Raw genomic sequence first — 16,051 nt, 5'->3', positions numbered from 1 at the left:
TCACAGAGGGAGTTCTGCTTCGACGTCAGCCCGAGCCAGAGACATGCGTTGGCCGGGAATCGAATCCGGGTCAACTGCTTGGAAGGCAGCTATGCTCACCACTATACCACCAACGCAGTCAGCAGTCAGCAACTTGCGCCGTCACTAAGAAGGCTCGAAGTGCACGAGTCGCCGATAGGGCTAGAGGAGCAGATGAGATCTTTGTTTGGACCCGTCACTAAAGAGAGCCTTCAAGAATTTGCATCCCGTCACGTACAAGAAAGCGCTGCCTTCCCATCCGGCTAAATAAAACACGAAGTGGTCAAACGCAGAGAGTGCCTATTCAGACGATGACCAGTGGCAAGCCCTCTCGCAGCATGCTGCCGGACGGTCAAACTGATTCTGCTCTTGACATTTCGATGTAGCTCTGCTGTGAGCAGAGCACCCAAAAATACAGGTCACTCGCCAAAGTTCCCCTCCACGGAAATCTTTAGTAAAAGGCGAAAGATTTATGCGACAATGAAGAGAAACTCGAGCTGTGTCTCCAAACCCTCGGCCTGTGCGCTGCTCTGTTAAACTACTACGCTCGCCAAGGGTCATCAAGGGTGACAATGCCTGCCCACATGTGTTTCGTCAGCACCCCCCCCCCCACTCAAAAGGGAGGAGTAAAACTCAAAAAAGTCCTCTCGGTCCACCAATAACCAAAAGCCCAATCAAGGCAATCTCTTTCTCATGCCTCTATCTGAAAAGTTGGATAAAATCTTATATGAAAAAAAAGTCTTTTAAAGAAATCCCTTATTCCGAGGTCACCGTAGCCACCAGATCCAGTCTGTATCCGCTTCAGTCACCCGGATCCAGTCCGTATCCAGAGAAGATGGTGGATCAACACCTAGAAAGGACCTCTATGGCCCAGAAACACAGCGGAGACCGTGACAACTAGATGAGCCGCAGATACAAATCCCCTGTAAAGACCACCTGGACAAGACCACAGGAAACAGATGATTCTTCTGCACAGTCTGACATTCCTGCAGCCTGGAGCTGATCTACCTGTTTCGTCTGACAAGGGGAGAACTGTCTCCCCGATTGAGCCTGGTTTCTCACCGGGTTTTTTTATCCATCCTTTCACCGATCGAGTTTTGGTTTCTTGCCTCTGTCGCTTCTGGCAGGCGGAGCTGGGGACACTTCATGTACAGCGATATCGTTGACTTGATTGCAAATTATTGCACAGATACTATTTAAACTGAACTTAGCTGAATGATGTCATCAAAGAGTTCAATAACGAAATGCCTTTAACTGTCATTTTGCTTTTTGACGCACTGTGTTCCTAATAAATGTTGTTCAGTTGCATTGACACAATACTTTTTGTTTAAAGCGCAATTAAAAAAAAAAAAAAAAAAAAAAAAAAAAAAGAGTCCAAACAATGACCCCTGCTACGGGTAGTGTTGCAAGTGTTATGCGACTTCAGCTAATGATGGGGTCCATCCGAAATTATTCCATCCAAAAGTTTTGGGTGGAGGCACAGGTCACAGAGGGAGTTCTGCTTCGACGTCAGCCCGAGCCAAAGGACATGCGTTGGCCGGGAATCGAATCCGGGTTAACTGCTTGGAAGGCAGCTATGCTCACCACTATACCACCCAACGCAGTCAGCAGTCAGCAACTTGCGCCGTCACTAAGAAGGCTCGAAGTGCACGAGTCGCCGATAGGGCTAGAGGAAGCAGATGAGATCTTTGTTTGGACCCGTCACTAAAGAGAGCCTTCAAGAATTTGCATCCTGTCACGTACAAGAAAGCGCTGCCTTCCCATCCGGCTAAATAAACACGAAGTGGTCAAACGCAGAGAGTGCCTATAATAACCAAAGCCCAATCAAGGCAATCTCTTTCTCATGCCTCTATCTGAAAAGTTGGATAAAATCTTATATGAAAAAAAAAGTCTTTTAAAGAAATCCCTTATTCCGAGGTCACCGTAGCCACCAGATCCAGTCTGTATCCGCTTCAGTCACCCGGATCCAGTCCGTATCCAGAGAAGATGGTGGATCAACACCTAGAAAGGACCTCTATGGCCCAGAAACACAGCGGAGACCGTGACAACTAGATGAGCCGCAGATACAAATCCCCTGTAAAGACCACCTGGACAAGACCACAGGAAACAGATGATTCTTCTGCACAGTCTGACATTCCTGCAGCCTGGAGCTGATCTACCTGTTTCGTCTGACAAGGGGAGACAGTACTGTCTCCCCGATTGAGCCTGGTTTCTCACCGGGTTTTTTCTCCATCCTTTCACCGATCGAGTTTTGGTTTCTTGCCTCTGTCGCTTCTGGCAGGCGGAGCTGGGGACACTTCATGTACAGCGATATCGTTGACTTGATTGCAAATTATTGCACAGATACTATTTAAACTGAACTTAGCTGAATGATGTCATCAAAGAGTTCAATAACGAAATGCCTTTAACTGTCATTTTGCTTTTTGACGCACTGTGTTCCTAATAAATGTTGTTCAGTTGCATTGACACAATACTTTTTGTTTAAAGCGCAATTAAAAAAAAAAAAAAAAAAAAGAGTCCAAACAATGACCCCTGCTACGGGTAGTGTTGCAAGTGTTATGCGACTTCAGCTAATGATGGGTCCATCAGAAATTTTACGGTGCTAGGGCTGGGTCTGCGTCAGAAGAAGCCATGCATTGTTTAGTTATGTCAGTGCAGTGCCGTCAGTTGGGGGGAAACGGCAGCATGCACGGCTCCTCGTTAGTATAGTGGACAGTATCTCCGCCTGTCACGCGGAAGACCGGGGTTCGATTCCCCGACGGGGAGAGCTGGTTCTTTTCGTCTTCCGAATGATCCATCCAAAATGTTTGGTTGGAGTCGCAGGTCACAGAAGGAGTTCTGCTTCGACGTCAGCCCGAGCCAAAGGACATGCGTTGGCCGGGAATCGAACCCGGGTCAACTGCTTGGAAGGCAGCTATGCTCACCACTATACCACCAACGCAGGCGGAAGTCAGTAGCTTTATTGACGCACTGTGTTCCTAATAAATGTTGTTCAGTTGCATTGACACAATACTTTTTGTTTAAAGCGCAATTAAAAAAAAAAAAAAAAAAAAAAAAAGAGTCCAAACAATGACCCCTGCTACCGGTAGTGTTGCAAGTGTTATGCGACTTCAGCTAATGATGGGTCCATCCGAAATTATTCCATCCAAAAGTTTTGGGTGGAGGCACAGGTCACAGAGGGAGTTCTGCTTCGACGTCAGCCCGAGCCAAAGGACATGCGTTGGCCGGGAATCGAATCCGGGTCAACTGCTTGGAAGGCAGCTATGCTCACCCACTATACCACCAACGCAGTCAGCAGTCAGCAACTTGCGCCGTCACTAAGAAGGCTCGAAGTGCACGAGTCGCCGATAGGGCTAGAGGAGCAGATGAGATCTTTGTTTGGACCCGTCACTAAAGAGAGCCTTCAAGAATTTGCATCCCGTCACGTACAAGAAAGCGCTGCCTTCCCATCCGGCTAAATAAACACGAAGTGGTCAAACGCAGAGAGTGCCTATTCAGACGATGACCAGTGGCAAGCCCTCTCGCAGCATGCTGCCGGACGGTCAAACTGATTCTGCTCTTGACATTTCGATGTAGCTCTGCTGTGAGCAGAGCACCCAAAAATACAGGTCACTCGCAAAAGTTCCCCTCCACGGAAATCTTTAGTAAAAGGCGAAAGATTTATGCGACAATGAAGAGAAACTCGAGCTGTGTCTCCAAACCCTCGGGCCTGTGCGCTGCCTCTGTTAAACTACTACGCTCGCCAAGGGTCATCAAGGGTGACAATGCCTGCCCACATGTGTTTCGTCAGCACCCCCCCCCCCCACTCCAAAAGGGAGGAGTAAAACTCAAAAAAGTCCTCTCGGTCCACCAATAACCAAAAGCCCAATCAAGGCAATCTCTTTCTCATGCCTCTATCTGAAAAGTTGGATAAAATCTTATATGAAAAAAAAAGTCTTTTAAAGAAATCCCTTATTCCGAGGTCACCGTAGCCACCAGATCCAGTCTGTATCCGCTTCAGTCACCCGGATCCAGTCCGTATCCAGAGAAGATGGTGGATCAACACCTAGAAAGGACCTCTATGGCCCAGAAACACAGCGGAGACCGTGACAACTAGATGAGCCGCAGATACAAATCCCCTGTAAAGACCACCTGGACAAGACCACAGGAAACAGATGATTCTTCTGCACAGTCTGACATTCCTGCAGCCTGGAGCTAATCTACCTGTTTCGTCTGACAAGGGGAGAACTGTCTCCCCGACTGAGCCTGGTTTCTCACCGGGTTTTTTCTCCATCCTTTCACCGATCGAGTTTTGGTTTCTTGCCTCTGTCGCTTCTGGCAGGCGGAGCTGGGGACACTTCATGTACAGCGATATCGTTGACTTGATTGCAAATTATTGCACAGATACTATTTAAACTGAACTTAGCTGAATGATGTCATCAAAGAGTTCAATAACAAAATGCCTTTAACTGTCATTTTGCTTTTTGACGCACTGTGTTCCTAATAAATGTTGTTCAGTTGCATTGACACAATACTTTTTGTTTAAAGCGCAATTAAAAAAAAAAAAAAAAAAAAAAAAAAGAGTCCAAACAATGACCCCTGCTACGGGTAGTGTTGCAAGTGTTATGCGACTTCAGCTAATGATGGGTCCATCCGAAATTATTCCATCCAAAAGTTTTGGGTGGAGGCACAGGTCACAGAGGGAGTTCTGCTTCGACGTCAGCCCGAGCCAAAGGACATGCGTTGGCCGGGAATCGAATCCGGGTCAACTGCTTGGAAGGCAGCTATGCTCACCACTATACCACCAACGCAGTCAGCAGTCAGCAACTTGCGCCGTCACTAAGAAGGCTCGAAGTGCACGAGTCGCTGATAGGGCTAGAGGAGCAGATGAGATCTTTGTTTGGAGCCGTCACTAAAGAGAGCCTTCAAGAATTTGCATCCCGTCACGTACAAGAAAGCGCTGCCTTCCCATCCGGCTAAATAAACACGAAGTGGTCAAACACAGAGAGTGCCTATTCAGACGATGACCAGTGGCAAGCCCTCTCGCAGCATGCTGCCGGACGGTCAAACTGATTCTGCTCTTGACATTTCGATGTAGCTCTGCTGTGAGCAGAGCACCCAAAAATACAGGTCACTCGCAAAAGTTCCCCTCCACGGAAATCTTTAGTAAAAGGCGAAAGATTTATGCGACAATGAAGAGAAACTCGAGCTGTGTCTCCAAACCCTCGGGCCTGTGCGCTGCCTCTGTTAAACTACTACGCTCGCCAAGGGTCATCAAGGGTGACAATGCCTGCCCACATGTGTTTCGTCAGCACCCCCCCCCCCCACTCCAAAAGGGAGGAGTAAAACTCAAAAAAGTCCTCTCGGTCCACCAATAACCAAAAGCCCAATCAAGGCAATCTCTTTCTCATGCCTCTATCTGAAAAGTTGGATAAAATCTTATATGAAAAAAAAAGTCTTTTAAAGAAATCCCTTATTCCGAGGTCACCGTAGCCACCAGATCCAGTCTGTATCCGCTTCAGTCACCCGGATCCAGTCCGTATCCAGAGAAGATGGTGGATCAACACCTAGAAAGGACCTCTATGGCCCAGAAACACAGCGGAGACCGTGACAACTAGATTAGCCGCAGATACAAATCCCCTGTAAAGACCACCTGGACAAGACCACAGGAAACAGATGATTCTTCTGCACAGTCTGACATTCCTGCAGCCTGGAGCTGATCTACCTGTTTCGTCTGACAAGGGGAGAACTGTCTCCCCGATTGAGCCTGGTTTCTCACCGGGTTTTTTCTCCATCCTTTCACCGATCGAGTTTTGGTTTCTTGCCTCTGTCGCTTCTGGCAGGCGGAGCTGGGGACACTTCATGTACAGCGATATCGTTGACTTGATTGCAAATTATTGCACAGATACTATTTAAACTGAACTTAGCTGAATGATGTCATCAAAGAGTTCAATAACGAAATGCCTTTAACTGTCATTTTGCTTTTTGACGCACTGTGTTCCTAATAAATGTTGTTCAGTTGCATTGACACAATACTTTTTGTTTAAAGCGCAATTAAAAAAAAAAAAAAAAAAAAAAAAAAAAAAAGAGTCCAAACAATGACCCCTGCTACGGGTAGTGTTGCAAGTGTTATGCGACTTCAGCTAATGATGGGTCCATCCGAAATTATTCCATCCAAAAGTTTTGGGTGGAGGCACAGGTCACAGAGGGAGTTCTGCTTCGACGTCAGCCCGAGCCAAAGGACATGCGTTGGCCGGGAATCGAATCCGGGTCAACTGCTTGGAAGGCAGCTATGCTCACCACTATACCACCAACGCAGTCAGCAGTCAGCAACTTGCGCCGTCACTAAGAAGGCTCGAAGTGCACGAGTCGCCGATAGGGCTAGAGGAGCAGATGAGATCTTTGTTTGGACCCGTCACTAAAGAGAGCCTTCAAGAATTTGCATCCCGTCACGTACAAGAAAGCGCTGCCTTCCCATCCGGCTAAATAAACACGAAATGGTCAAACGCAGAGAGTGCCTATTCAGACGATGACCAGTGGCAAGCCCTCTCGCAGCATGCTGCCGGACGGTCAAACTGATTCTGCTCTTGACATTTCGATGTAGCTCTGCTGTGAGCAGAGCACCCAAAAATACAGGTCACTCGCAAAAGTTCCCCTCCACGGAAATCTTTAGTAAAAGGCGAAAGATTTATGCGACAATGAAGAGAAACTCGAGCTGTGTCTCCAAACCCTCGGGCCTGTGCGCTGCCTCTGTTAAACTACTACGCTCGCCAAGGGTCATCAAGGGTGACAATGCCTGCCCACATGTGTTTCGTCAGCACCCCCCCCCCCCCTACTCCAAAAGGGAGGAGTAAAACTCAAAAAAGTCCTCTCGGTCCACCAATAACCAAAAGCCCAATCAAGGCAATCTCTTTCTCATGCCTCTATCTGAAAAGTTGGATAAAATCTTATATGAAAAAAAAAGTCTTTTAAAGAAATCCCTTATTCCGAGGTCACCGTAGCCACCAGATCCAGTCTGTATCCGCTTCAGTCACCCGGATCCAGTCCGTATCCAGAGAAGATGGTGGATCAACACCTAGAAAGGACCTCTATGGCCCAGAAACACAGCGGAGACCGTGACAACTAGATGAGCCGCAGATACAAATCCCCTGTAAAGACCACCTGGACAAGACCACAGGAAACAGATGATTCTTCTGCACAGTCTGACATTCCTGCAGCCTGGAGCTGATCTACCTGTTTCGTCTGACAAGGGGAGAACTGTCTCCCCGATTGAGCCTGGTTTCTCACCGGGTTTTTTCTCCATCCTTTCACCGATCGAGTTTTGGTTTCTTGCCTCTGTCGCTTCTGGCAGGCGGAGCTGGGGACACTTCATGTACAGCGATATCGTTGACTTGATTGCAAATTATTGCACAGATACTATTTAAACTGAACTTAGCTGAATGATGTCATCAAAGAGTTCAATAACGAAATGCGTTTAACTGTCATTTTGCTTTTTGACGCACTGTGTTCCTAATAAATGTTGTTCAGTTGCATTGACACAATACTTTTTGTTTAAAGCGCAATTAAAAAAAAAAAAAAAAAAAAAAAAAAAAGAGTCCAAACAATGACCCCTGCTACGGGTAGTGTTGCAAGTGTTATGCGACTTCAGCTAATGATGGGTCCATCCGAAATTATTCCATCCAAAAGTTTTGGGTGGAGGCACAGGTCACAGAGGGAGTTCTGCTTCGACGTCAGCCCGAGCCAAAGGACATGCGTTGGCCGGGAATCGAATCCGGGTCAACTGCTTGGAAGGCAGCTATGCTCACCTCTATACCACCAACGCAGTCAGCATTTAGCAACTTGCGCCGTCACTAAGAAGGCTCGAAGTGCACGAGTCGCCGATAGGGCTAGAGGAGCAGATGAGATCTTTGTTTGGACCCGTCACTAAAGAGAGCCTTCAAGAATTTGCATCCCGTCACGTACAAGAAAGCGCTGCCTTCCCATCCGGCTAAATAAACACGAAGTGGTCAAACGCAGAGAGTGCCTATTCAGACGATGACCAGTGGCAAGCCCTCTCGCAGCATGCTGCCGGACGGTCAAACTGATTCTGCTCTTGACATTTCGATGTAGCTCTGCTGTGAGCAGAGCACCCAAAAATACAGGTCACTCGCAAAAGTTCCCCTCCACGGAAATCTTTAGTAAAAGGCGAAAGATTTATGCGACAATGAAGAGAAACTCGAGCTGTGTCTCCAAACCCTCGGGCCTGTGCGCTGCCTCTGTTAAACTACTACGCTCGCCAAGGGTCATCAAGGGTGACAATGCCTGCCCACATGTGTTTCGTCAGCACCCCCCCCCCCTACTCCAAAAGGGAGGAGTAAAACTCAAAAAAGTCCTCTCGGTCCACCAATAACCAAAAGCCCAATCAAGGCAATCTCTTTCTCATGCCTCTATCTGAAAAGTTGGATAAAATCTTATATGAAAAAAAAAGTCTTTTAAAGAAATCCCTTATTCGGAGGTCACCGTAGCCACCAGATCCAGTCTGTATCCGCTTCAGTCACCCGGATCCAGTCCGTATCCAGAGAAGATGGTGGATCAACACCTAGAAAGGACCTCTATGGCCCAGAAACACAGCGGAGACCGTGACAACTAGATGAGCCGCAGATACAAATCCCCTGTAAAGACCACCTGGACAAGACCACAGGAAACAGATGATTCTTCTGCACAGTCTGACATTCCTGCAGCCTGGAGCTAATCTACCTGTTTCGTCTGACAAGGGGAGAACTGTCTCCCCGACTGAGCCTGGTTTCTCACCGGGTTTTTTCTCCATCCTTTCACAGATCGAGTTTTGGTTTCTTCCCTCTGTCGCTTCTGGCAGGCGGAGCTGGGGACACTTCATGTACAGCGATATCGTTGACTTGATTGCAAATTATTGCACAGATACTATTTAAACTGAACTTAGCTGAATGATGTCATCAAAGAGTTCAATAACGAAATGCCTTTAACTGTCATTTTGCTTTTTGACGCACTGTGTTCCTAATTAATGTTGTTCAGTTGCATTGACGCAATACTTTCTGTTTAAAGCGCAATTTAAAAAAAAAAAAAAAAAAAAAAGAGTCCAAACAATGACCCCTGCTACGGGTAGTGTTCCAAGTGTTATGCGACTTCAGCTAATGATGGGTCCATCAGAAATTTTACGGTGCTAGGGCTGGGTCTGCATCAGAAGAAGCCATGCATTGTTTAGGTATGTCAGTGCAGTGCCGTCAGTAACGGGAGAAACGACAGCATGCATGGCTCCTCGTTAGTATAGTGGACAGTATCTCCGCCTGTCACGCGGAAGACCGGGGTTCGATTCCCCGACGGGGAGAGCTGGTTCTTTTCGTCTTCCGAATGATCCATCCAAAATGTTTGGTTGGAGTCGCAGGTCACAGAAGGAGTTCTGCTTCGACGTCAGCCCGAGCCAAAGGACATGCGTTGGCCGGGAATCGAACCCGGGTCAACTGCTTGGAAGGCAGCTATGCTCACCACTATACCACCAACGCAGGCGGAAGTCAGTAGCTTTTTGACGCACTGTGTTCCTAATAAATGTTGTTCAGTTGCATTGACACAATACTTTTTGTTTAAAGCGCAATTAAAAAAAAAAAAAAAAAAAAAAAAAGAGTCCAAACAATGACCCCTGCTACCGGTAGTGTTGCAAGTGTTATGCGACTTCAGCTAATGATGGGTCCATCCGAAATTATTCCATCCAAAAGTTTTGGGTGGAGGCACAGGTCACAGAGGGAGTTCTGCTTCGACGTCAGCCCGAGCCAAAGGACATGCGCACTGCTCTCTCCAACTGCTTGGAAGGCAGCTATGCTCACCACTATACCACCAACGCAGTCAGCAGTCAGCAACTTGCGCCGTCACTAAGAAGGCTCGAAGTGCACGAGTCGCCGATAGGGCTAGAGGAGCAGATGAGATCTTTGTTTGGACCCGTCACTAAAGAGAGCCTTCAAGAATTTGCATCCCGTCACGTACAAGAAAGCGCTGCCTTCCCATCCGGCTAAATAAACACGAAGTGGTCAAACGCAGAGAGTGCCTATAATAACCAAAAGCCCAATCAAGGCAATCTCTTTCTCATGTCTCTATCTGAAAAGTTGGATAAAATCTTATATGAAAAAAAAAGTCTTTTAAAGAAATCCCTTATTCCGAGGTCACCGTAGCCACCAGATCCAGTCTGTATCCGCTTCAGTCACCCGGATCCAGTCCGTATCCAGAGAAGATGGTGGATCAACACCTAGAAAGGACCTCTATGGCCCAGAAACACAGCGGAGACCGTGACAACTAGATGAGCCGCAGATACAAATCCCCTGTAAAGACCACCTGGACAAGACCACAGGAAACAGATGATTCTTCTGCACAGTCTGACATTCCTGCAGCCTGGAGCTAATCTACCTGTTTCGTCTGACAAGGGGAGAACTGTCTCCCCGACTGAGCCTGGTTTCTCACCGGGTTTTTTCTCCATCCTTTCACCGATCGAGTTTTGGTTTCTTGCCTCTGTCGCTTCTGGCAGGCGGAGCTGGGGACACTTCATGTACAGCGATATCGTTGACTTGATTGCAAATTATTGCACAGATACTATTTAAACTGAACTTAGCTGAATGATGTCATCAAAGAGTTCAATAACGAAATGCCTTTAACTGTCATTTTGCTTTTTGACGCACTGTGTTCCTAATAAATGTTGTTCAGTTGCATTGACACAATACTTTTTGTTTAAAGCGCAATTAAAAAAAAAAAAAAAAAAAAAAAAAGAGTCCAAACAATGACCCCTGCTACGGGTAGTGTTGCAAGTGTTATGCGACTTCAGCTAATGATGGGTCCATCCGAAATTATTCCATCCAAAAGTTTTGGGTGGAGGCACAGGTCACAGAGGGAGTTCTGCTTCGACGTCAGCCCGAGCCAAAGGACATGCGTTGGCCGGGAATCGAATCCGGGTCAACTGCTTGGAAGGCAGCTATGCTCACCACTATACCACCAACGCAGTCAGCAGTCAGCAACTTGCGCCGTCACTAAGAAGGCTCGAAGTGCACGAGTCGCCGATAGGGCTAGAGGAGCAGATGAGATCTTTGTTTGGACCCGTCACTAAAGAGAGCCTTCAAGAATTTGCATCCCGTCACGTACAAGAAAGCGCTGCCTTCCCATCCGGCTAAATAAACACGAAGTGGTCAAACGCAGAGAGTGCCTATTCAGACGATGACCAGTGGCAAGCCCTCTCGCAGCATGCTGCCGGACGGTCAAACTGATTCTGCTCTTGACATTTCGATGTAGCTCTGCTGTGAGCAGAGCACCCAAAAATACAGGTCACTCGCAAAAGTTCCCCTCCACGGAAATCTTTAGTAAAAGGCGAAAGATTTATGCGACAATGAAGAGAAACTCGAGCTGTGTCTCCAAACCCTCGGGCCTGTGCGCTGCCTCTGTTAAACTACTACGCTCGCCAAGGGTCATCAAGGGTGACAATGCCTGCCCACATGTGTTTCGTCAGCACCCCCCCCCCCCCCACTCCAAAAGGGAGGAGTAAAACTCAAAAAAGTCCTCTCGGTCCACCAATAACCAAAAGCCCAATCAAGGCAATCTCTTTCTCATGCCTCTATCTGAAAAGTTGGATAAAATCTTATATGAAAAAAAAAGTCTTTTAAAGAAATCCCTTATTCGGAGGTCACCGTAGCCACCAGATCCAGTCTGTATCCGCTTCAGTCACCCGGATCCAGTCCGTATCCAGAGAAGATGGTGGATCAACACCTAGAAAGGACCTCTATGGCCCAGAAACACAGCGGAGACCGTGACAACTAGATGAGCCGCAGATACAAATCCCTTGTAAAGACCACCTGGACAAGACCACAGGAAACAGATGATTCTTCTGCACAGTCTGACATTCCTGCAGCCTGGAGCTGATCTACCTGGTTTCGTCTGACAAGGGGAGAACTGTCTCCCCGACTGAGCCTGGTTTCTCACCGGGTTTTTTCTCCATCCTTTCACCGATCGAGTTTTGGTTTCTTCCCTCTGTCGCTTCTGGCAGGCGGAGCTGGGGACACTTCATGTACAGCGATATCGTTGACTTGATTGCAAATTATTGCACAGATACTATTTAAACTGAACTTAGCTGAATGATGTCATCAAAGAGTTCAATAACGAAATGCCTTTAACTGTCATTTTGCTTTTTGACGCACTGTGTTCCTAATTAATGTTGTTCAGTTGCATTGACGCAATACTTTCTGTTTAAAGCGCAATTTAAAAAAAAAAAAAAAAAAAAAAGAGTCCAAACAATGACCCCTGCTACGGGTAGTGTTCCAAGTGTTATGCGACTTCAGCTAATGATGGGTCCATCAGAAATTTTACGGTGCTAGGGCTGGGTCTGCATCAGAAGAAGCCATGCATTGTTTAGGTATGTCAGTGCAGTGCCGTCAGTAACGGGAGAAACGACAGCATGCATGGCTCCTCGTTAGTATAGTGGACAGTATCTCCGCCTGTCACGCGGAAGACCGGGGTTCGATTCCCCGACGGGGAGAGCTGGTTCTTTTCGTCTTCCGAATGATCCATCCAAAATGTTTGGTTGGAGTCGCAGGTCACAGAAGGAGTTCTGCTTCGACGTCAGCCCGAGCCAAAGGACATGCGTTGGCCGGGAATCGAACCCGGGTCAACTGCTTGGAAGGCAGCTATGCTCACCACTATACCACCAACGCAGGCGGAAGTCAGTAGCTTTTTGACGCACTGTGTTCCTAATAAATGTTGTTCAGTTGCATTGACACAATACTTTTTGTTTAAAGCGCAATTAAAAAAAAAAAAAAAAAAAAAAAAAAGAGTCCAAACAATGACCCCTGCTACCGGTAGTGTTGCAAGTGTTATGCGACTTCAGCTAATGATGGGTCCATCCGAAATTATTCCATCCAAAAGTTTTGGGTGGAGGCACAGGTCACAGAGGGAGTTCTGCTTCGACGTCAGCCCGAGCCAAAGGACATGCGCACTGCTCTCTCCAACTGCTTGGAAGGCAGCTATGCTCACCACTATACCACCAACGCAGTCAGCAGTCAGCAACTTGCGCCGTCACTAAGAAGGCTCGAAGTGCACGAGTCGCCGATAGGGCTAGAGGAGCAGATGAGATCTTTGTTTGGACCCGTCACTAAAGAGAGCCTTCAAGAATTTGCATCCCGTCACGTACAAGAAAGCGCTGCCTTCCCATCCGGCTAAATAAACACGAAGTGGTCAAACGCAGAGAGTGCCTATAATAACCAAAAGCCCAATCAAGGCAATCTCTTTCTCATGTCTCTATCTGAAAAGTTGGATAAAATCTTATATGAAAAAAAAAGTCTTTTAAAGAAATCCCTTATTCCGAGGTCACCGTAGCCACCAGATCCAGTCTGTATCCGCTTCAGTCACCCGGATCCAGTCCGTATCCAGAGAAGATGGTGGATCAACACCTAGAAAGGACCTCTATGGCCCAGAAACACAGCGGAGACCGTGACAACTAGATGAGCCGCAGATACAAATCCCCTGTAAAGACCACCTGGACAAGACCACAGGAAACAGATGATTCTTCTGCACAGTCTGACATTCCTGCAGCCTGGAGCTAATCTACCTGTTTCGTCTGACAAGGGGAGAACTGTCTCCCCGACTGAGCCTGGTTTCTCACCGGGTTTTTTCTCCATCCTTTCACCGATCGAGTTTTGGTTTCTTGCCTCTGTCGCTTCTGGCAGGCGGAGCTGGGGACACTTCATGTACAGCGATATCGTTGACTTGATTGCAAATTATTGCACAGATACTATTTAAACTGAACTTAGCTGAATGATGTCATCAAAGAGTTCAATAACGAAATGCCTTTAACTGTCATTTTGCTTTTTGACGCACTGTGTTCCTAATAAATGTTGTTCAGTTGCATTGACACAATACTTTTTGTTTAAAGCGCAATTAAAAAAAAAAAAAAAAAAAAAAAAGAGTCCAAACAATGACCCCTGCTACGGGTAGTGTTGCAAGTGTTATGCGACTTCAGCTAATGATGGGTCCATCCGAAATTATTCCATCCAAAAGTTTTGGGTGGAGGCACAGGTCACAGAGGGAGTTCTGCTTCGACGTCAGCCCGAGCCAAAGGACATGCGTTGGCCGGGAATCGAATCCGGGTCAACTGCTTGGAAGGCAGCTATGCTCACCACTATTACCACCAACGCAGTCAGCAGTCAGCAACTTGCGCCGTCACTAAGAAGGCTCGAAGTGCACGAGTCGCCGATAGGGCTAGAGGAGCAGATGAGATCTTTGTTTGGACCCGTCACTAAAGAGAGCCTTCAAGAATTTGCATCCCGTCACGTACAAGAAAGCGCTGCCTTCCCATCCGGCTAAATAAACACGAAGTGGTCAAACGCAGAGAGTGCCTATTCAGACGATGACCAGTGGCAAGCCCTCTCGCAGCATGCTGCCGGACGGTCAAACTGATTCTGCTCTTGACATTTCGATGTAGCTCTGCTGTGAGCAGAGCACCCAAAAAATACAGGTCACTCGCAAAAGTTCCCCTCCACGGAAATCTTTAGTAAAAGGCGAAAGATTTATGCGACAATGAAGAGAAACTCGAGCTGTGTCTCCAAACCCTCGGGCCTGTGCGCTGCCTCTGTTAAACTACTACGCTCGCCAAGGGTCATCAAGGGTGACAATGCCTGCCCACATGTGTTTCGTCAGCACCCCCCCCCCCCCCACTCCAAAAGGGAGGAGTAAAACTCAAAAAAGTCCTCTCGGTCCACCAATAACCAAAAGCCCAATCAAGGCAATCTCTTTCTCATGCCTCTATCTGAAAAGTTGGATAAAATCTTATATGAAAAAAAAAGTCTTTTAAAGAAATCCCTTATTCGGAGGTCACCGTAGCCACCAGATCCAGTCTGTATCCGCTTCAGTCACCCGGATCCAGTCCGTATCCAGAGAAGATGGTGGATCAACACCTAGAAAGGACCTCTATGGCCCAGAAACACAGCGGAGACCGTGACAACTAGATGAGCCGCAGATACAAATCCCCTGTAAAGACCACCTGGACAAGACCACAGGAAACAGATGATTCTTCTGCACAGTCTGACATTCCTGCAGCCTGGAGCTGATCTACCTGGTTTCGTCTGACAAGGGGAGAACTGTCTCCCCGACTGAGCCTGGTTTCTCACCGGGTTTTTTCTCCATCCTTTCACCGATCGAGTTTTGGTTTCTTCCCTCTGTCGCTTCTGGCAGGCGGAGCTGGGACACTTCATGTACAGCGATATCGTTGACTTGATTGCAAATTATTGCACAGATACTATTTAAACTGAACTTAGCTGAATGATGTCATCAAAGAGTTCAATAACGAAATGCCTTTAACTGTCATTTGCTTTTTGACGCACTGTGTTCCTAATTAATGTTGTTCAGTTGCATTGACGCAATACTTTTCTGTTTAAAGCGCAATTTAAAAAAAAAAAAAAAAAAAAAAAAGAGTCCAAACAATGACCCCTGCTACGGGTAGTGTTGCAAGTGTTATGCGACTTCAGCTAATGATGGGTCCATCAAATTTTACGGTGCCAGGGCTGGGTCTGCGTCAGAAGAAGCCATGCATTGTTTAGGTATGTCAGTGCAGTGCCGTCAGTAAGGAGAAACGACAGCATGCATGGCTCCTCGTTAGTATAGTGGACAGTATCTCCGCCTGTCACGCGGAAGACCGGGGTCGATTCCCCGACGGGGAGAGCTTTCTTTTCGTCTTCCGAATGATCCATCCAAAATGTTTGGTTGGAGTCGCAGGCACAGAAGAGTTTCTGCTTCGACGTCAGCCCGCCAAAGGACATGCGTTGGCCGGAATCGAACCCGGGTCAACTGCTTGGAAGGCAGCTATTGCTCACCACTATACCACCACGCAGGCGGGAAGTCAGTAGCTTTTTGACGCACTGTGTTCCTAATAAATGTTGTTCAGTTGCATTGACACAATACTTTTTGTTTAAAGCGGCAATTAAAAAAAAAAAAAAAAAAAAAAAGAGTCCAACAATGACCCCTGCTACCGGTAGTGTTGCAAGTGTTTTGCGACTTCAGCTAATGATGGGTCCATCGA

The 16,051-nt window shown here is 47.2% G+C and overlaps 18 non-coding genes across 18 annotated transcripts; 4 read left to right on the top strand and 14 right to left on the bottom strand.

The window, feature by feature from the left end:
- Nucleotides 1-44: 44 nt before the first annotated feature.
- On the bottom strand, nt 45-116 carry trnag-ucc (transfer RNA glycine (anticodon UCC)). Its single transcript has one exon. It is a non-coding gene; the product is annotated as a tRNA-Gly (tRNA).
- Nucleotides 117-402: 286 nt separating this feature from the next.
- LOC113086695 (U5 spliceosomal RNA) lies at nt 403-517 on the bottom strand. Its single transcript, XR_003284994.1, has one exon. It is a non-coding gene; the product is annotated as a U5 spliceosomal RNA (small nuclear RNA).
- Nucleotides 518-2,712: 2,195 nt separating this feature from the next.
- Nucleotides 2,713-2,784, top strand: trnad-guc (transfer RNA aspartic acid (anticodon GUC)). Its single transcript has one exon. It is a non-coding gene; the product is annotated as a tRNA-Asp (tRNA).
- A 103-nt stretch (nt 2,785-2,887) lies between these two features.
- On the bottom strand, nt 2,888-2,959 carry trnag-ucc (transfer RNA glycine (anticodon UCC)). The gene has a single exon. It is a non-coding gene; the product is annotated as a tRNA-Gly (tRNA).
- Nucleotides 2,960-3,592: 633 nt separating this feature from the next.
- LOC113086694 (U5 spliceosomal RNA) lies at nt 3,593-3,707 on the bottom strand. The gene has a single exon (XR_003284993.1). It is a non-coding gene; the product is annotated as a U5 spliceosomal RNA (small nuclear RNA).
- A 1,029-nt stretch (nt 3,708-4,736) lies between these two features.
- Nucleotides 4,737-4,808, bottom strand: trnag-ucc (transfer RNA glycine (anticodon UCC)). Its single transcript has one exon. It is a non-coding gene; the product is annotated as a tRNA-Gly (tRNA).
- A 285-nt stretch (nt 4,809-5,093) lies between these two features.
- On the bottom strand, nt 5,094-5,208 carry LOC113086699 (U5 spliceosomal RNA). The gene has a single exon (XR_003284998.1). It is a non-coding gene; the product is annotated as a U5 spliceosomal RNA (small nuclear RNA).
- Nucleotides 5,209-6,242: 1,034 nt separating this feature from the next.
- Nucleotides 6,243-6,314, bottom strand: trnag-ucc (transfer RNA glycine (anticodon UCC)). Its single transcript has one exon. It is a non-coding gene; the product is annotated as a tRNA-Gly (tRNA).
- A 285-nt stretch (nt 6,315-6,599) lies between these two features.
- On the bottom strand, nt 6,600-6,714 carry LOC113086698 (U5 spliceosomal RNA). The gene has a single exon (XR_003284997.1). It is a non-coding gene; the product is annotated as a U5 spliceosomal RNA (small nuclear RNA).
- Nucleotides 6,715-8,104: 1,390 nt separating this feature from the next.
- Nucleotides 8,105-8,219, bottom strand: LOC113086697 (U5 spliceosomal RNA). The gene has a single exon (XR_003284996.1). It is a non-coding gene; the product is annotated as a U5 spliceosomal RNA (small nuclear RNA).
- A 1,049-nt stretch (nt 8,220-9,268) lies between these two features.
- On the top strand, nt 9,269-9,340 carry trnad-guc (transfer RNA aspartic acid (anticodon GUC)). Its single transcript has one exon. It is a non-coding gene; the product is annotated as a tRNA-Asp (tRNA).
- A 103-nt stretch (nt 9,341-9,443) lies between these two features.
- On the bottom strand, nt 9,444-9,515 carry trnag-ucc (transfer RNA glycine (anticodon UCC)). Its single transcript has one exon. It is a non-coding gene; the product is annotated as a tRNA-Gly (tRNA).
- A 1,406-nt stretch (nt 9,516-10,921) lies between these two features.
- Nucleotides 10,922-10,993, bottom strand: trnag-ucc (transfer RNA glycine (anticodon UCC)). The gene has a single exon. It is a non-coding gene; the product is annotated as a tRNA-Gly (tRNA).
- A 285-nt stretch (nt 10,994-11,278) lies between these two features.
- Nucleotides 11,279-11,393, bottom strand: LOC113086696 (U5 spliceosomal RNA). Its single transcript, XR_003284995.1, has one exon. It is a non-coding gene; the product is annotated as a U5 spliceosomal RNA (small nuclear RNA).
- A 1,052-nt stretch (nt 11,394-12,445) lies between these two features.
- Nucleotides 12,446-12,517, top strand: trnad-guc (transfer RNA aspartic acid (anticodon GUC)). The gene has a single exon. It is a non-coding gene; the product is annotated as a tRNA-Asp (tRNA).
- Nucleotides 12,518-12,620: 103 nt separating this feature from the next.
- trnag-ucc (transfer RNA glycine (anticodon UCC)) lies at nt 12,621-12,692 on the bottom strand. The gene has a single exon. It is a non-coding gene; the product is annotated as a tRNA-Gly (tRNA).
- A 1,764-nt stretch (nt 12,693-14,456) lies between these two features.
- LOC113086693 (U5 spliceosomal RNA) lies at nt 14,457-14,572 on the bottom strand. Its single transcript, XR_003284992.1, has one exon. It is a non-coding gene; the product is annotated as a U5 spliceosomal RNA (small nuclear RNA).
- A 1,049-nt stretch (nt 14,573-15,621) lies between these two features.
- Nucleotides 15,622-15,692, top strand: trnad-guc (transfer RNA aspartic acid (anticodon GUC)). Its single transcript has one exon. It is a non-coding gene; the product is annotated as a tRNA-Asp (tRNA).
- Nucleotides 15,693-16,051: the final 359 nt, after the last annotated feature.

Source organism: Carassius auratus, unplaced genomic scaffold (assembly GCF_003368295.1).
Source record: "Carassius auratus strain Wakin unplaced genomic scaffold, ASM336829v1 scaf_tig00043984, whole genome shotgun sequence".
Taxonomy (NCBI): Eukaryota; Metazoa; Chordata; class Actinopteri; order Cypriniformes; family Cyprinidae; genus Carassius; species Carassius auratus.
This window is presented reverse-complemented; position numbering and strand designations above follow the sequence as displayed.